The following is a 12,013-nucleotide window of genomic DNA, read 5'->3' on the forward strand; positions in this document are numbered from 1 at the left end:
TCCCAGCAGTTCCATGGCCACAGCCAAATCACTGGAGGAGCCAATGCAGCTCGGGGCAGTGCAGCGTCGCCTCTCCCCCTCGGAGAAGACTCGGCATCTGGAGGGGAACCTGTGTCTCTACTGCGGCGGGAGTGGACACTACGCCCAATCCTGTCCCGAGAAAACGCCGGCCTCAGTGAAATGGCCAACCCCAGTAGCCGATGGCCCAGGCTACCTGGGGTCCCAAACATTGCATGATGGGCCCTCACCGGTGGAATTGCAACACCTCATGGTGCCAGTGTGTCTATACCCCCCTGGCGGGCCCTGGATTCTCACCCACACTCTGGTAGATTTAGGGGCAACCCGCTCCTATATGGACTCTGCCTTCGCTGCCCATCATCAGGTGCCACTCCAGGACAAGCCAGAACCAGTACAGGTGGAGGCAATTGACGGACGGCTCCTGCGCTCGGGTGCCGTTACTCAGGAGACTCAGCCCTTGGTCCTGTGTCACCAGCAGCACCGGGAGGTGCGCACCTTGGACATTGCCACCATGCCCCGGTTTCCCCTGGTGCTCGGGATGGACTGGCTGGAGTCTCACAATCTTCAGATCGACTGGGTCAATCAGACTGTGTGCTTCCCAAACCCGTGTCCCCATGCTTGGTCCAAGATGCTAGTGGCCGCCCCCACAGGGGAAGCTGCGTCAATGCTCCCCGCTGATTATCAGGAGTACCAAGAAGTGTTCAAGGAACACTTGGTCTTTCAACTGCGGCATAGACCTCCAGCCCGGGGTGCCCCTGCCTGTGAGCTGCCTATACTCTCTTACGGAGCCAGAGCACTAAGCCTTGCAGGACTTCCTTCGCAAGAACCTGGAGGGCGGGTTCATTCGGCCCAATACCACGCCCACCGCCGCTCCAGTTCTCTTCGTTAAGAAGTGTGGGGAGCTTCGTCCCTGCCATGATTACCGGGCCCTGAATAAGATTACCATCCCAGACCGGTATCCCTTGCCCCTTATTGCGGAGTTGCTGGAATGGGTGCAAGGGGTGCAGATGTTCACCAAGATGGACCTTTGGTGGGCCTACAATTTGATTTGGATCCGAGCCGGGGATGAGTGGAAGACAGCATTTGGGACCCAGTATGGGCAGTTTGAATACCTGGTAATGCCTTTCGGGTTGTGCAATGCGCCTGCCCTGTTCCAACTGTACATCAACCACATGTTCCAGGACTTGCTAGACAAGTACGTGGTGGTGTACCTAGATGACATTCTGATTTACTCCCATGACCCAGCTCACCACGAGGGTCATGTCCGGTCCATGTTGCCGCGCTTGCGGGAGCAACGCCTGTATGCTAAGCTCAGCAAGTGAAAGTTCCACCAGTGGTCAGTGGACTTCCTCGGTCACCAACTCTCCCCTGATGGGGTGCAGATGGATCCCAGGAAGGTGGCAGCAGTTTGGGAATGGGCAGCACCCCGGAACCGCAAGGACCTATCATCACCACAAGGGGCCATCATCCTGAGGGGGCAAGACAACTGGTGGAAATGAGAACCGACCACCGGAACCTGGAGTACCTCCAGACTGGGTTGACCACTTGGCATTGGAGGAGTTCGCTTACAACAATGCGGTGAACGCCTCCACCCAGCAGACCCTGTTCCAGGCCACTTACGGTTACCATCCGCGTTTGTTCCTGGATGTGCTGCCAGCATCTGCGGTCCCCACGGTGACAGATTGGCTCCAGGAGCTCCAGTCTCAGCACCAACTATTGATGGAGCAACTGCGCCAGGCCAATGATGCGTACAAGGCCCAGGCCGACCGCCACCGTCCGGTGGGGCCGGAACTCCGCGTCGGCGAACCATGGGGCTATATAAATTCTAATTGGACTCCGTTTGAATTGGGCAAGTGTATCCAGCTTTTTGGTCCCTTAGGAACAACTGAGCAACTTCCCTAGAGTGGAAGACCAGAGCCTATAATAATAATAATAAAAAATCCCATAGAAAGGCCAAGGCAAAGACATCTCTCTCAAGAAATGTCCAAACCTGTCCCACTACAAGGTGACATGGTCAAAATGAAAGCCCTACAGGAATTCACCAGGGATTGTTGCTGCTGTGATATGATGGAGGTGTGAGACCAGAGGAGAGCTAGCTTTGACACCTGGGAACACACAAAAAAGGCAGAAGCAAAACAAACGGCCTTTTTCACTCATTATTTGACCTTCCCGCTAAGTGTAAAGCAGAGACCACTATGGAGAATGTTTCTCCCAAAGTGCTAGAATGCCACAAGTAATTTAGTAACAAAATGCAATATGTGTTATTTTTTATGTGATATCCTATGTCCAGCTATGTGCACTGCTACACCTGCAAATAGCCTTAAGAGGCCTGACGTGCAAGTCTCTTAAGATTTACACGAAGGCATCCATTTGCAACATACCAGGTTATTATTTGTGGGGCAACAATTTTTCAGAAAAAAATTGAAGGAATGGGTTTCAGTGCAGTAAATTTAAAACTGACACCCCCCCTTTTTTTGGTCTTTCAAAAGAGAGCACTCTAAAATGCGTAAAACTTGAGCTGTTGAGCAAAAAGCATAACAAGGACACGGCTGCATAAACAAGCTCTCTCCTTTATCAGTCACGGCTAGGGATGACCCTGGCTCTCTAGGGGAACAGAGAAAACACGTCAGTACTTTATCTTATGTGCTGACCACAAAATATGCGCAGACCGATGTCCAGGAAAAACGCAAGAAGCGTGTTCCCAGAGATGGTGACCTCTGGCTCCAAGATAGGAGTAGGAACAGGAATATCCTTTTATGGTCAGGAGTGCAGGAAGGAAATCCCTTTTATGGTTAAGAGTGCCGGAGCAAGAACATCTGTGTTGTCAACCTGCGTGTACAAGCTGACGTGGCTGGGGAAGGGGGAGAGGGTGTCTGGAGGATATAAATACTGCATGAAACTTCTTATTTCTTTCGACTTGCTGTGGACTCACCCCGCAAGTGCCTTCTGCTATCCGGAGAGCAGAATAACTCTTTCTTTGAACCAACCTCGGCATCATTTGACTTCCTTCCTCCTGTCCCGGAGCAACGCAGACCCAATCAGTGAACTCCAATAAGGCTACAAAATTATATCCTCAAAGGGGGGAATTGTTATAAGAATTTTTAGGTGATATATAGGTGTTATATATATAAATGTAACAAGCAAACACATATATATAAACCACATGTCCAAAACCCACAGGAAAAGTCCTAAAGCCATTTTGACTCTTTCACTCTTTCAGTCACCTCAAATATTTCTCAAGGTAAAAACAATGCACTCAGATTTCTGTTGTAGACTGCCTTTTCTGTGATGTATGTATGATGTTTCTGGGTGTGGTCTTGGATTCCAGGGTGGGCAATTAAAAATGTCTGTATAAGGGCTTGCACGCAGGGCTCGGGGTCCTCCTCCTCTCTCCTGCGTGTGGGGGAGAACCCTGTTGCAACAGTTAATAAAGAACCGGCTTACTAGCTGCTTTGCTTCTCAATATTCTTTGGTTGGTCTCTGTTATTTTCTCCTACCGATAGAGAACCTACCAGAAGACTCTATATGGGCCCTTGGGTACCCCATAAGGAAAAAGGAGCAGGTTTTTTCCTTATATCACCTGCAATCATGTGTGGTGTGTTAGCAATTCACTCCTCCCATTGCTGGATATATGGCTAGTATGTCACATGCCCCTGTTTACTTTCCTAGGCTTGGAAAGTGTAAGAACGGAAGTCGGTCTTATCTCTTCCGCTCTGCTGTGCTTTTGCACTGTTCTTTGTCTCCCTGTCTGTTGCTGAAGAAGAGAGAGGGTGCCATTATGATCAGTTTGGTGTCGTCTGCAAATGTGAGGAGCATCCCCTCAGTTCCTTCATCCATGTCATTTATCAAGACGTTGAACAACAACAGGCCCAGGACAGAACCCTGCAGCACCCCTCTTGTCACTTTTCCCCAGGATGAGGAGGAACCATGAAGGAGTCCTCTTTGGGGTCGGTCCGTCAAATCCACCTAACAGTTACCTCATTCAGTCTCATTTTACCAGCTTCCTCACATAAATATCACAGAGGACTCTGTCAAAAGCCTTACTGAAATCGAGATGCACTAATTCCACAGCAGGCCTCTGATCAACAAAGTTTGTAACTCCATCCAAAAAAAGAAAAGGAGAGATTTCTCTGGCTTGTCTTGCTTTTGAGAAAGTCAGGCTTTCATCCTGTATGCTTATAACGTAAAATCTTCAGATGAAGGGCAAATACATTTTAAAGAAGAATAAATGAGGATATAGACAAGCTGGAATATTTGCAAAGGTAGGCGATTTATGTATTTATTTAATCTGTAAACCACCCGACCCAGTGGTGCCGACTTGAATAAAATATTGGTGGGGGCCAGGTAAGTCCCGCCTTGCACTATCAATCACATGATGCATGCACACCATTAGAATGGCAAGGTCTATAATGGCAGCGACTTTTTAAAAAATTAATATTTTGCGCCCATAGTTCAATTTCTCAGCAGCTGCCCTTGCCCCAGAGAACACTTCTAGCATTCCATCTCCTCTACCTGTGGCATTGTTCAGCAGTGGGGAAAGGGACCTCTTCACACCGGATGTCCATTTGGTATGGCCCTTTCCAGGTTTTTTCTTGCTCACTGTGTTTGTCTTTCATTTGTTCTCCTATGTGTGTTGTCAGTAGAAGCCACAATTCTGTGGGTACTCTAGGTGGTGCAGAAAGCACCTAGAAGCTCCCTAGAGGTTGATGTGCTGATCAAACTTCAGTTTTGCGCTGTATAAATTCCAATTAGCAGTACTGGGGGTGGTTCAGATTCTGGGGCAGTGCTTTTGTCCAGCAGAGGGTGTCACAGGGCCAGCCTACTTTCCCTTTAAAGCAAACTTGGGTCTCCAGCTGGTTTTGGACTACAACTCCCATCACCCCTAACTAGCAGGACCAATGGGGAGAGACGATGGGAACTGTAGTCCGGGAGCTGCTGGGGACCCAAGTTTGGGAAAGCCTCCTTCAAAGCAACTTTTCCATTTTGCCCGCAAAGATGGGACCTGTCCATGTTTGTATCTTCTTGTATTTTGTTTTCCTCATGACCTTTGTGTGGTTTTTTAAAAATTCTTAAAAGGGCAAATTGAAAGCGAAATCGTATGGTAAGTAGCAGAAGAATAAAAGGTTGCATTTGAAAAACACACAAAGAAAACCTGGAGGGTGGCCTCCTCAAATATTTAATAGGGGGGACAAAGACCCCTTGGCATTTAGGAGTTGGCCGTATTCCCTACACCCACAAGTCTCAGAATGCTTAGAGCATAAAAACACAACATAAAAACATAAAACATCACATGTTAAAATAGCATTAGATGTCAATAAGAAAAAGGCCTGGTTATAAAGGTGCGGATTTGCCTGGCTCCTAAAGCTATAAAATGGTTTTTCCGACCTTTGTATGGATTCTTTGGTGGGAAGTGAGTTTAGAGCTAACAGTGAAGCTTTTTCCACATTCCACACACTGATAGGGTTTCTCCCCTGTATGAATTCTTTGATGGGAAGTGAGATGGGAGCTATAAGTGAAGCTCTTTCCACATTCCACACACTGATAGGGTTTCTCCCCTGTATGAATTCTTTGATGGGAAGTGAGAGAGAAGCTACATGTGAAGCTCTTTCCACATTCTGCACACTGATAGGGTTTCTCCCCTGTATGAATTCTTTGATGGGAAGTGAGAGAGGAGCTACATGTGAAGCTCTTTCCACATTCCACACACTGATAGGGTTTCTCCCCTGTATGAATTCTTTGATGGGAAGTGAGACAGGAGCTCTTCCTGAAGCTCTTTCCACATTCCACACACTGATAGGGTTTCTCCCCTGTATGAATTCTTTGATGGGAAGTGAGATCGGACCTCTTCCTGAAACTCTTTCCACATTCCACACACTGATAGGGTTTCTCCCCTGTATGAATTCTTTGATGGGGAGTGAGAGAGGAGATACATGTGAAGCTCTTTCCACATTCCACACACTGATAGGGTTTCTCCCCTGTATGAATTCTTTGATGGGAAGTGAGATGGGAGCTATAAGTGAAGCTCTTTCCACATTCTACGCACTGATAGGGTCTCTCCCCTGTATGAATTCTTTTGTGGTAAGTGAGAGAGGCGCTCTGAATGAAGCTCTTTCCACATTCTACGCACTGATAGGGTTTTTCCCCTGTGTGAATTCTTTGATGGGAAGTGAGATTGGAGTTATCAGTGAAGCTCTTTCCACATTCCACACACTGATAGGGTTTCTCCCTTGTATGAATTCTTTGATGCTTAGTGAGATCGAAGCTGTGACTGAAGCTCTTTCCACATTCCACACACTGATAGGGTTTCTCTCCTGTATGAATTCTTTGATGCTTACTGAGATCGGAGCTCTGCCTGAAGCTCTTTCCACATTCCACACACTGATAGGGTTTCTCTCCTGTATGAATTCTTTGATGGGAAGTGAGATTGGAGTTATCAGTGAAGCTCTTTCCACATTCCACACACTGATAGGGTTTCTCCCCTTTATGAATTTTTTGATGATAAGTGAGAGAGGAGCTACGAGTGAAGCTCTTTCCGCATTCCACGCACTGATAGGGTTTCTCCCCTGTATGAATTCTTTGATGATAAGTGAGAGAGGAGCTACGAATGAAGCTCTTTCCACATTCCATGCAATGATAGAGTTTCTTTCCAATGAGATTTTGTTGATGGGAAGTGGAATGGGAGCTCTGACTGCAGCTTTCTCCACACTCCAAATTTTTGTGTGGCTTCTCCTCTCTGGGGAATTTTTTGTTGTCACCTTTGCTCTCAATTTCCAATTCATCACAATCTGCAATGGAGAAAAAAAGGGATTAGAGCCTCAGGAAGAAATGGAAAAGAACTGAAGGGAGTTGGGGGTGTGTTCATTACCTGCATTTTTTGTCATTAACCAACATATTTATTATGAGATTCTGATGAGTTGTTGAATGTTGCTTTGTTTGATATACAGTAGTGGTCAAAATTGTGGAAGACTTTTGGAAAAAAGTGTATTTCAGAGGTTTGCTGGCTCATAACACCACTTCATTTGGAGTAATGTCATAAAATTATATATCAGTGGAAAGATAATTCGATCAAGAATGCAATCGAGATTGCAATCCAACAAAGTTTGTTCAATTACCCGTATTCTATCAAAATTATAGCCAAATAACCAGAAAAAGAAAGCACAACTTGCTTAGGTTGACTTTTGTCAGTGTGTTATGTGACTGCTATCAAGTTAGTTGGTTTTGTGTGTTCTTACATTTAGTGAGGGTGTAAAACATAATAAAATTATAGAAATGGCACAAAGAGTTGACTGGTCTCCAGAAAGTGAGTAAGATTGTACTATTAAGTGAAGAAGGCTACAGTTATGGAGAAATTAGAAGAGAGATTGGGGAAAACTTAACCAAAGTTGGCCTTTCTATATTTTTGAAGAGGTATAAGGAGACTCAGTCACTACAAAATCAGACTTGATAAGGCAGGGTATGTGTACAAAGGCAAGTGACGATGGACGAGTGAAGAGACTGTCCCTACATGACAGAAGAAAATCATCTGGGTGTATACAAGATGACATGGCACAATGTAATGGGAAGTTGAGTGCAAGGACTGATCTAAATGTTAGAATTCTAAGGAAAAAGCCATTGTTATCTCTCAAGCAAAAGTTGAAAAGATGAAACCCATGTTAACTGGACAGCGGAACAATGGGACACTACCTTACTTGACAGGTTGTCTCAAGATATGGCAAAGAGAAATTTCCAAATTCCTGTGGGAAGGGAAGAAACCTAGGATTAAACACCTGATCTTAATAGACATAAAAGAGAGAGGAGGCTTTTCCCTACCCGACCTAAAACTTTACTACGAGGCAGCCTGTTTCACCTGGCTAAAAGGATTGGTGCACGTTGCAGGATCCGGATCTCCTGGACCTGGAAGGTTTTGACAATCGTTGGGGATGGCACGCCTACCTGATATATGGAAAAGCGAAAATTCATAAAAATTTTACCAACCATATAATAAGAAAGTCACGCTTTGCTGTATGGGAAAAATATAAAGAACTGATGGAGCCTAAAGTCCCGTGGTAGACTTCTCCAATAGAAGCCATAGCAGTAAAACGGAAAAATACTCAGGAAAGCTGGCCAACATATAAAATACTTCTAAAAAATGAAGATAACCAAATAAAATTAAAAAACTTTGAGGAAATAAGAGAACACATTTCAGACTGGTTCCAATACCATCAGTTATTTGAAAAATTTAAATCTGACAAACAAAAGGGGTTCTCAACAGAAATGTCCCGATTCAAATCTGATCTTGTAAATTCTAAAAGAAAAACTCTTTCCAAAACTTATCGACTCCTCCTTGACTGGACAGTCAAGGAGGAGGAGGTAACAGTGGCAATGGTGAGGTGGTCCCAGGATTCTGGCCATTCAATAACCATGGCCCAATGGGAAAATTTATGGAAGATCAATTGGAAATTCACAAACTGTTACACGATTAGAGAGAACTTTCAAAAAATGCAACATCGATGGTATCTAACACCATGGTAACTTTCAAAAATGTATACAAATGTGTTAAGTAATTGTTGGAGATGCAGAGACTCAGGAACATTCTACCATATGTGGTGGATATGTAGGAAAATACAGGTATTCTGGGAGAGTATACATGCAGAACTGCAAAAAATGCTAAAGATCTCTTTCAATAAAAAACCAGAGGCCTACCTCCTGGGAATAACAGATCTGGATATTTCACAAAAGAGGAAGGGTATCTTTTTATATGTGACGCCGGCAGCAAGAGTTTTGATCGCAGCAAAATGGAAGAGTAATGAAATCCCCTCTATACAAGATTGGATCCAAAAGCTGCCGAATTAGATGGTTTATCAGAAAAAATAAAGAATAAATCAAAACAGGAATTTGTTTCAAAATGGGAGGTTTTCAAAGAATATCTGAAAAATAAATATAGTAGTTTAAATTCTGTCGCAGGAGAACAGTTGTCGTGTGGCGTGGGGAGAGAGACAACTGGCCGTGAGACCCTACGGAAGATAATAGATCTAGGACTTGGAAAGTCTACAAGGCGCCACCGTGTGAGAGCGGAGGGGACTACTTCGGAAGGAATCTATGGGAAGAACAGAGAAAGCCAGCAGGGGGTTTCAGTGACTGCCAGGGGAGGGAGAGTTTTCAATATGAAAAAGGGGGTGGGAACGCCATCAGAAAGGAGGCCATCTAGACAAGAAGATGGGAAGGAGGGGAGGGAAATCAAGGACTATGACAGTTTAATGGTTGAGATAAGGAAAGAATTTAAGCATAATGAGCAATATATTGAAAGAAAACTACTGGAAGTACAAGATACGTTGGACAAAAGATTGGAGGGGGTGGTGGGAGAATTAACAGGAAAAGTTAAAGATCTATCGGTAAGAGCCAAGGTGCTTGAGGACTCAATGAAAAGGGTGCAAAAAGACACGAAGGATAATAAGAGGGATTTGGACAGGATTAAAGTAGAAGTTAAGGAGATAGGTAAAGTACAGGAAGAATTGTTGGATAGTATGGCAATGACCCAGTTGAGACAGAATCAAGCAAACCTGAAATTTAGAGGGTTCCCAGAGGAGACAAATGAGAACATAAGATTTAAAATGGTGAAAGAGCTGGCAAGCTGGTTAGATAGAAAGGAAGAAGAGATAAGCTACTCGTTGGCAAATATTTTTCGGATAAAAACAAAATCAGCTAAAGCCAGGGGGAAAAGATTGCCAGGAGATGTATTAGTTATGTTCAATTCGATGGATATGAGAAACGAAATACTGAAACAGAATTATAACAAAAGGTTATATATTGGAGGAAATCCAATTATCATATACAAAGAAATTCCTTCGAGATTTCTTCGAAGGAGGGATGCCTACAAAAAATTAACTAACCAACTGAAGAAAAATGGGATCCTATATAGATGGGAATTTCATTCTATTTTAAGGAAAAAAGATTCAAACTGTCCAACCCTTCAGAATTAGAAAAATTTGCAAGAAGATATGAGAAAGAACTCGGAAAGATGGTGGGGGGGGAGGAGGAGGGTGAACGATCGGGGAGTGGGGACGGAGGCGGAGAGAGTGGAGAAGGAGAGAGGGAGACAAATTCAGGACAAGAGAGGGAAGGAGAAGAGATAGACGATAAAAAACAGTAGATTTAATTTAGACTTGTTATCTTATTATTTGCATATAAGTGATGGCTCTAAAAGTTCTGACCTGGAACGTGAATGGACTCAACAATAAAAATAAAAGGAACCAGATTGCGCATATTTTACTAAAAAAGAACCTCGACTTAATCTGCTTACAAGAGACTCACGTAATAAGAAAGCATGAGAGAATTTTAAGCAATAAGAGATTAGGATTGGATTTTGTGGCTTCAGATAGAGTTAAGAAACGAGGAGTGGTTCTATATATAAAGGAAAAACTTGATCCAAAATTACTGTATAAAGATGAACAAGGGAGAATGATTGTAGTACAGATTATGTTTCAAGGAGTAAAGATTATTGTCGTCGGACTATACGCACCTAATGACAGAAAAGCAGTCTTTTTCTCTGAATTAGGTATTAAGTTAACAGAGTGGATGGATCAAAAAATGATAGTGATGGGTGACTTTAATGGGGTGGTGTTACCAAATCTGGATAGATCAACAAGAAAACAAGAGATTAAGGAAGGCAAGCTACCACAGACTTTTTTTGATTTGGTTGATAATATGGGACTAATTGATGCGTGGAGATTCAAAAACCCTACTGTAAAACAATATACTTTTTTCTCAAATCCTAACCAGAGTTGGGGGAGAATAGATGGTATTTGGATCACTAAGGAATTGATACAGAACTTAATCAAATCTGAAATTCTCCCACAGACTATATCTGATCATAACCCAGTATATTTAGAGTTAAAGGGTAAAGAGGCTAGAGTACTTAGATGGAGAATGAACGAATCTCTATTTAATGATCAAAAGATAGTGATTAAGGCAAAAGAAACAATTGAAGAGTACTTCAAGTGGAATTTAAATAAAGGGACAGCTTTAGAAACGGTTTGGGACGCAGGGAAAGCCGTCATGAGGGGCTTTCTAATTCAGAAAAACAGCCATCAAAGAAAAGAAAAAGAGAAAAAGAAGGAGGAGATTTTAGTACAGTTAATGGAGAATGAAAGACAATTAACTATTAAGCCAGGTGATGAGACTATAAAACAAAATATAAAGTTATTACAAGCCCAATTTTCTATGATAGTAAACCAGGAGATTGAGTGGAAAGTCAAAATGTTGAAACAGAAGAGTTTTGAATCCGCTAATAAAATAGGGAAATACTTGGCCTGGCAACTAAGAGAAAGGAAAAAACAAAATATGATCTGTAGGATAAGGGATGGAGATAAGATAGTGGAAGACCCAAATGAAATAAAAAGGTTGTTTCAGAAATACTATAAGGATTTATATAAAAGAGGTAAGGAGACAGGCTATGATATAGAACGCTATCTGAAAGAACATCATTTACAACAGATATCAACCGAAGAAAAAGAATTATTAAATCAGCTGATTACAGAGGAGGAGGTAAGGAAGGCAATATCAAAGATGAAAATCGGTAAAGCGCCGGGGCCAGATGGTCTGTCAGCCAAATATTATAAAGTACTAAGTGATCAAATAAGCCCAACCCTATGTGAAGTGATGAACAATACTTTAAAAGAAGGGAAGACCCCGAATACCTGGAAGGAAGCCTATATTACATTAATTCCTAAAAAAGATGTGGATGCCTTAGAGGTGAAAAACTATAGGCCGATTTCATTATTAAATAACGACTATAAACTGTTTGCGGATGTAATGGCAGAAAGATTAAAAAAAGTATTAAATAACAGAATCCATAAAGATCAAACGGGCTTCCTTCCAGGGAGACAATTGAAGGACAATGTAAGAAATGTGATAGATATCATTGAATATTTGGAAACTAGAATAGACAAACAAGCCGCTTTGATTTTCATTGATGCCGAAAAGGCCTTTGATAACGTTTCTTGGTGCTTCCTGACAG

The 12,013-nt window shown here is 43.1% G+C and overlaps 2 protein-coding genes across 2 annotated transcripts in view; both read right to left on the reverse strand.

Annotated features, from left to right (window-relative positions):
* Nucleotides 1–12,013, reverse strand: part of LOC310760701 (uncharacterized protein) — a 174,342-nt gene that overhangs the window by 53,474 nt on the left and 108,855 nt on the right. The window lies entirely within an intron of this gene.
* Nucleotides 3,169–12,013, reverse strand: part of LOC310760732 (uncharacterized protein) — a 67,323-nt gene continuing 58,478 nt past the window's right edge. The window contains exons 5-6 of the mRNA XM_083609814.1: nt 4,573–4,775; nt 3,169–4,530 (exon numbers count right to left, since the gene is read on the reverse strand). The gene's annotated coding sequence lies outside the window, so the exon portion shown is untranslated. The remainder of the gene's footprint in view (nt 4,531–4,572; nt 4,776–12,013) is intronic.

This window comes from Podarcis filfolensis, assembly GCF_964270895.1.
Source record: "Podarcis filfolensis genome assembly, chromosome: 4".
In the NCBI taxonomy this organism is placed as follows: Eukaryota; Metazoa; Chordata; class Lepidosauria; order Squamata; family Lacertidae; genus Podarcis; species Podarcis filfolensis.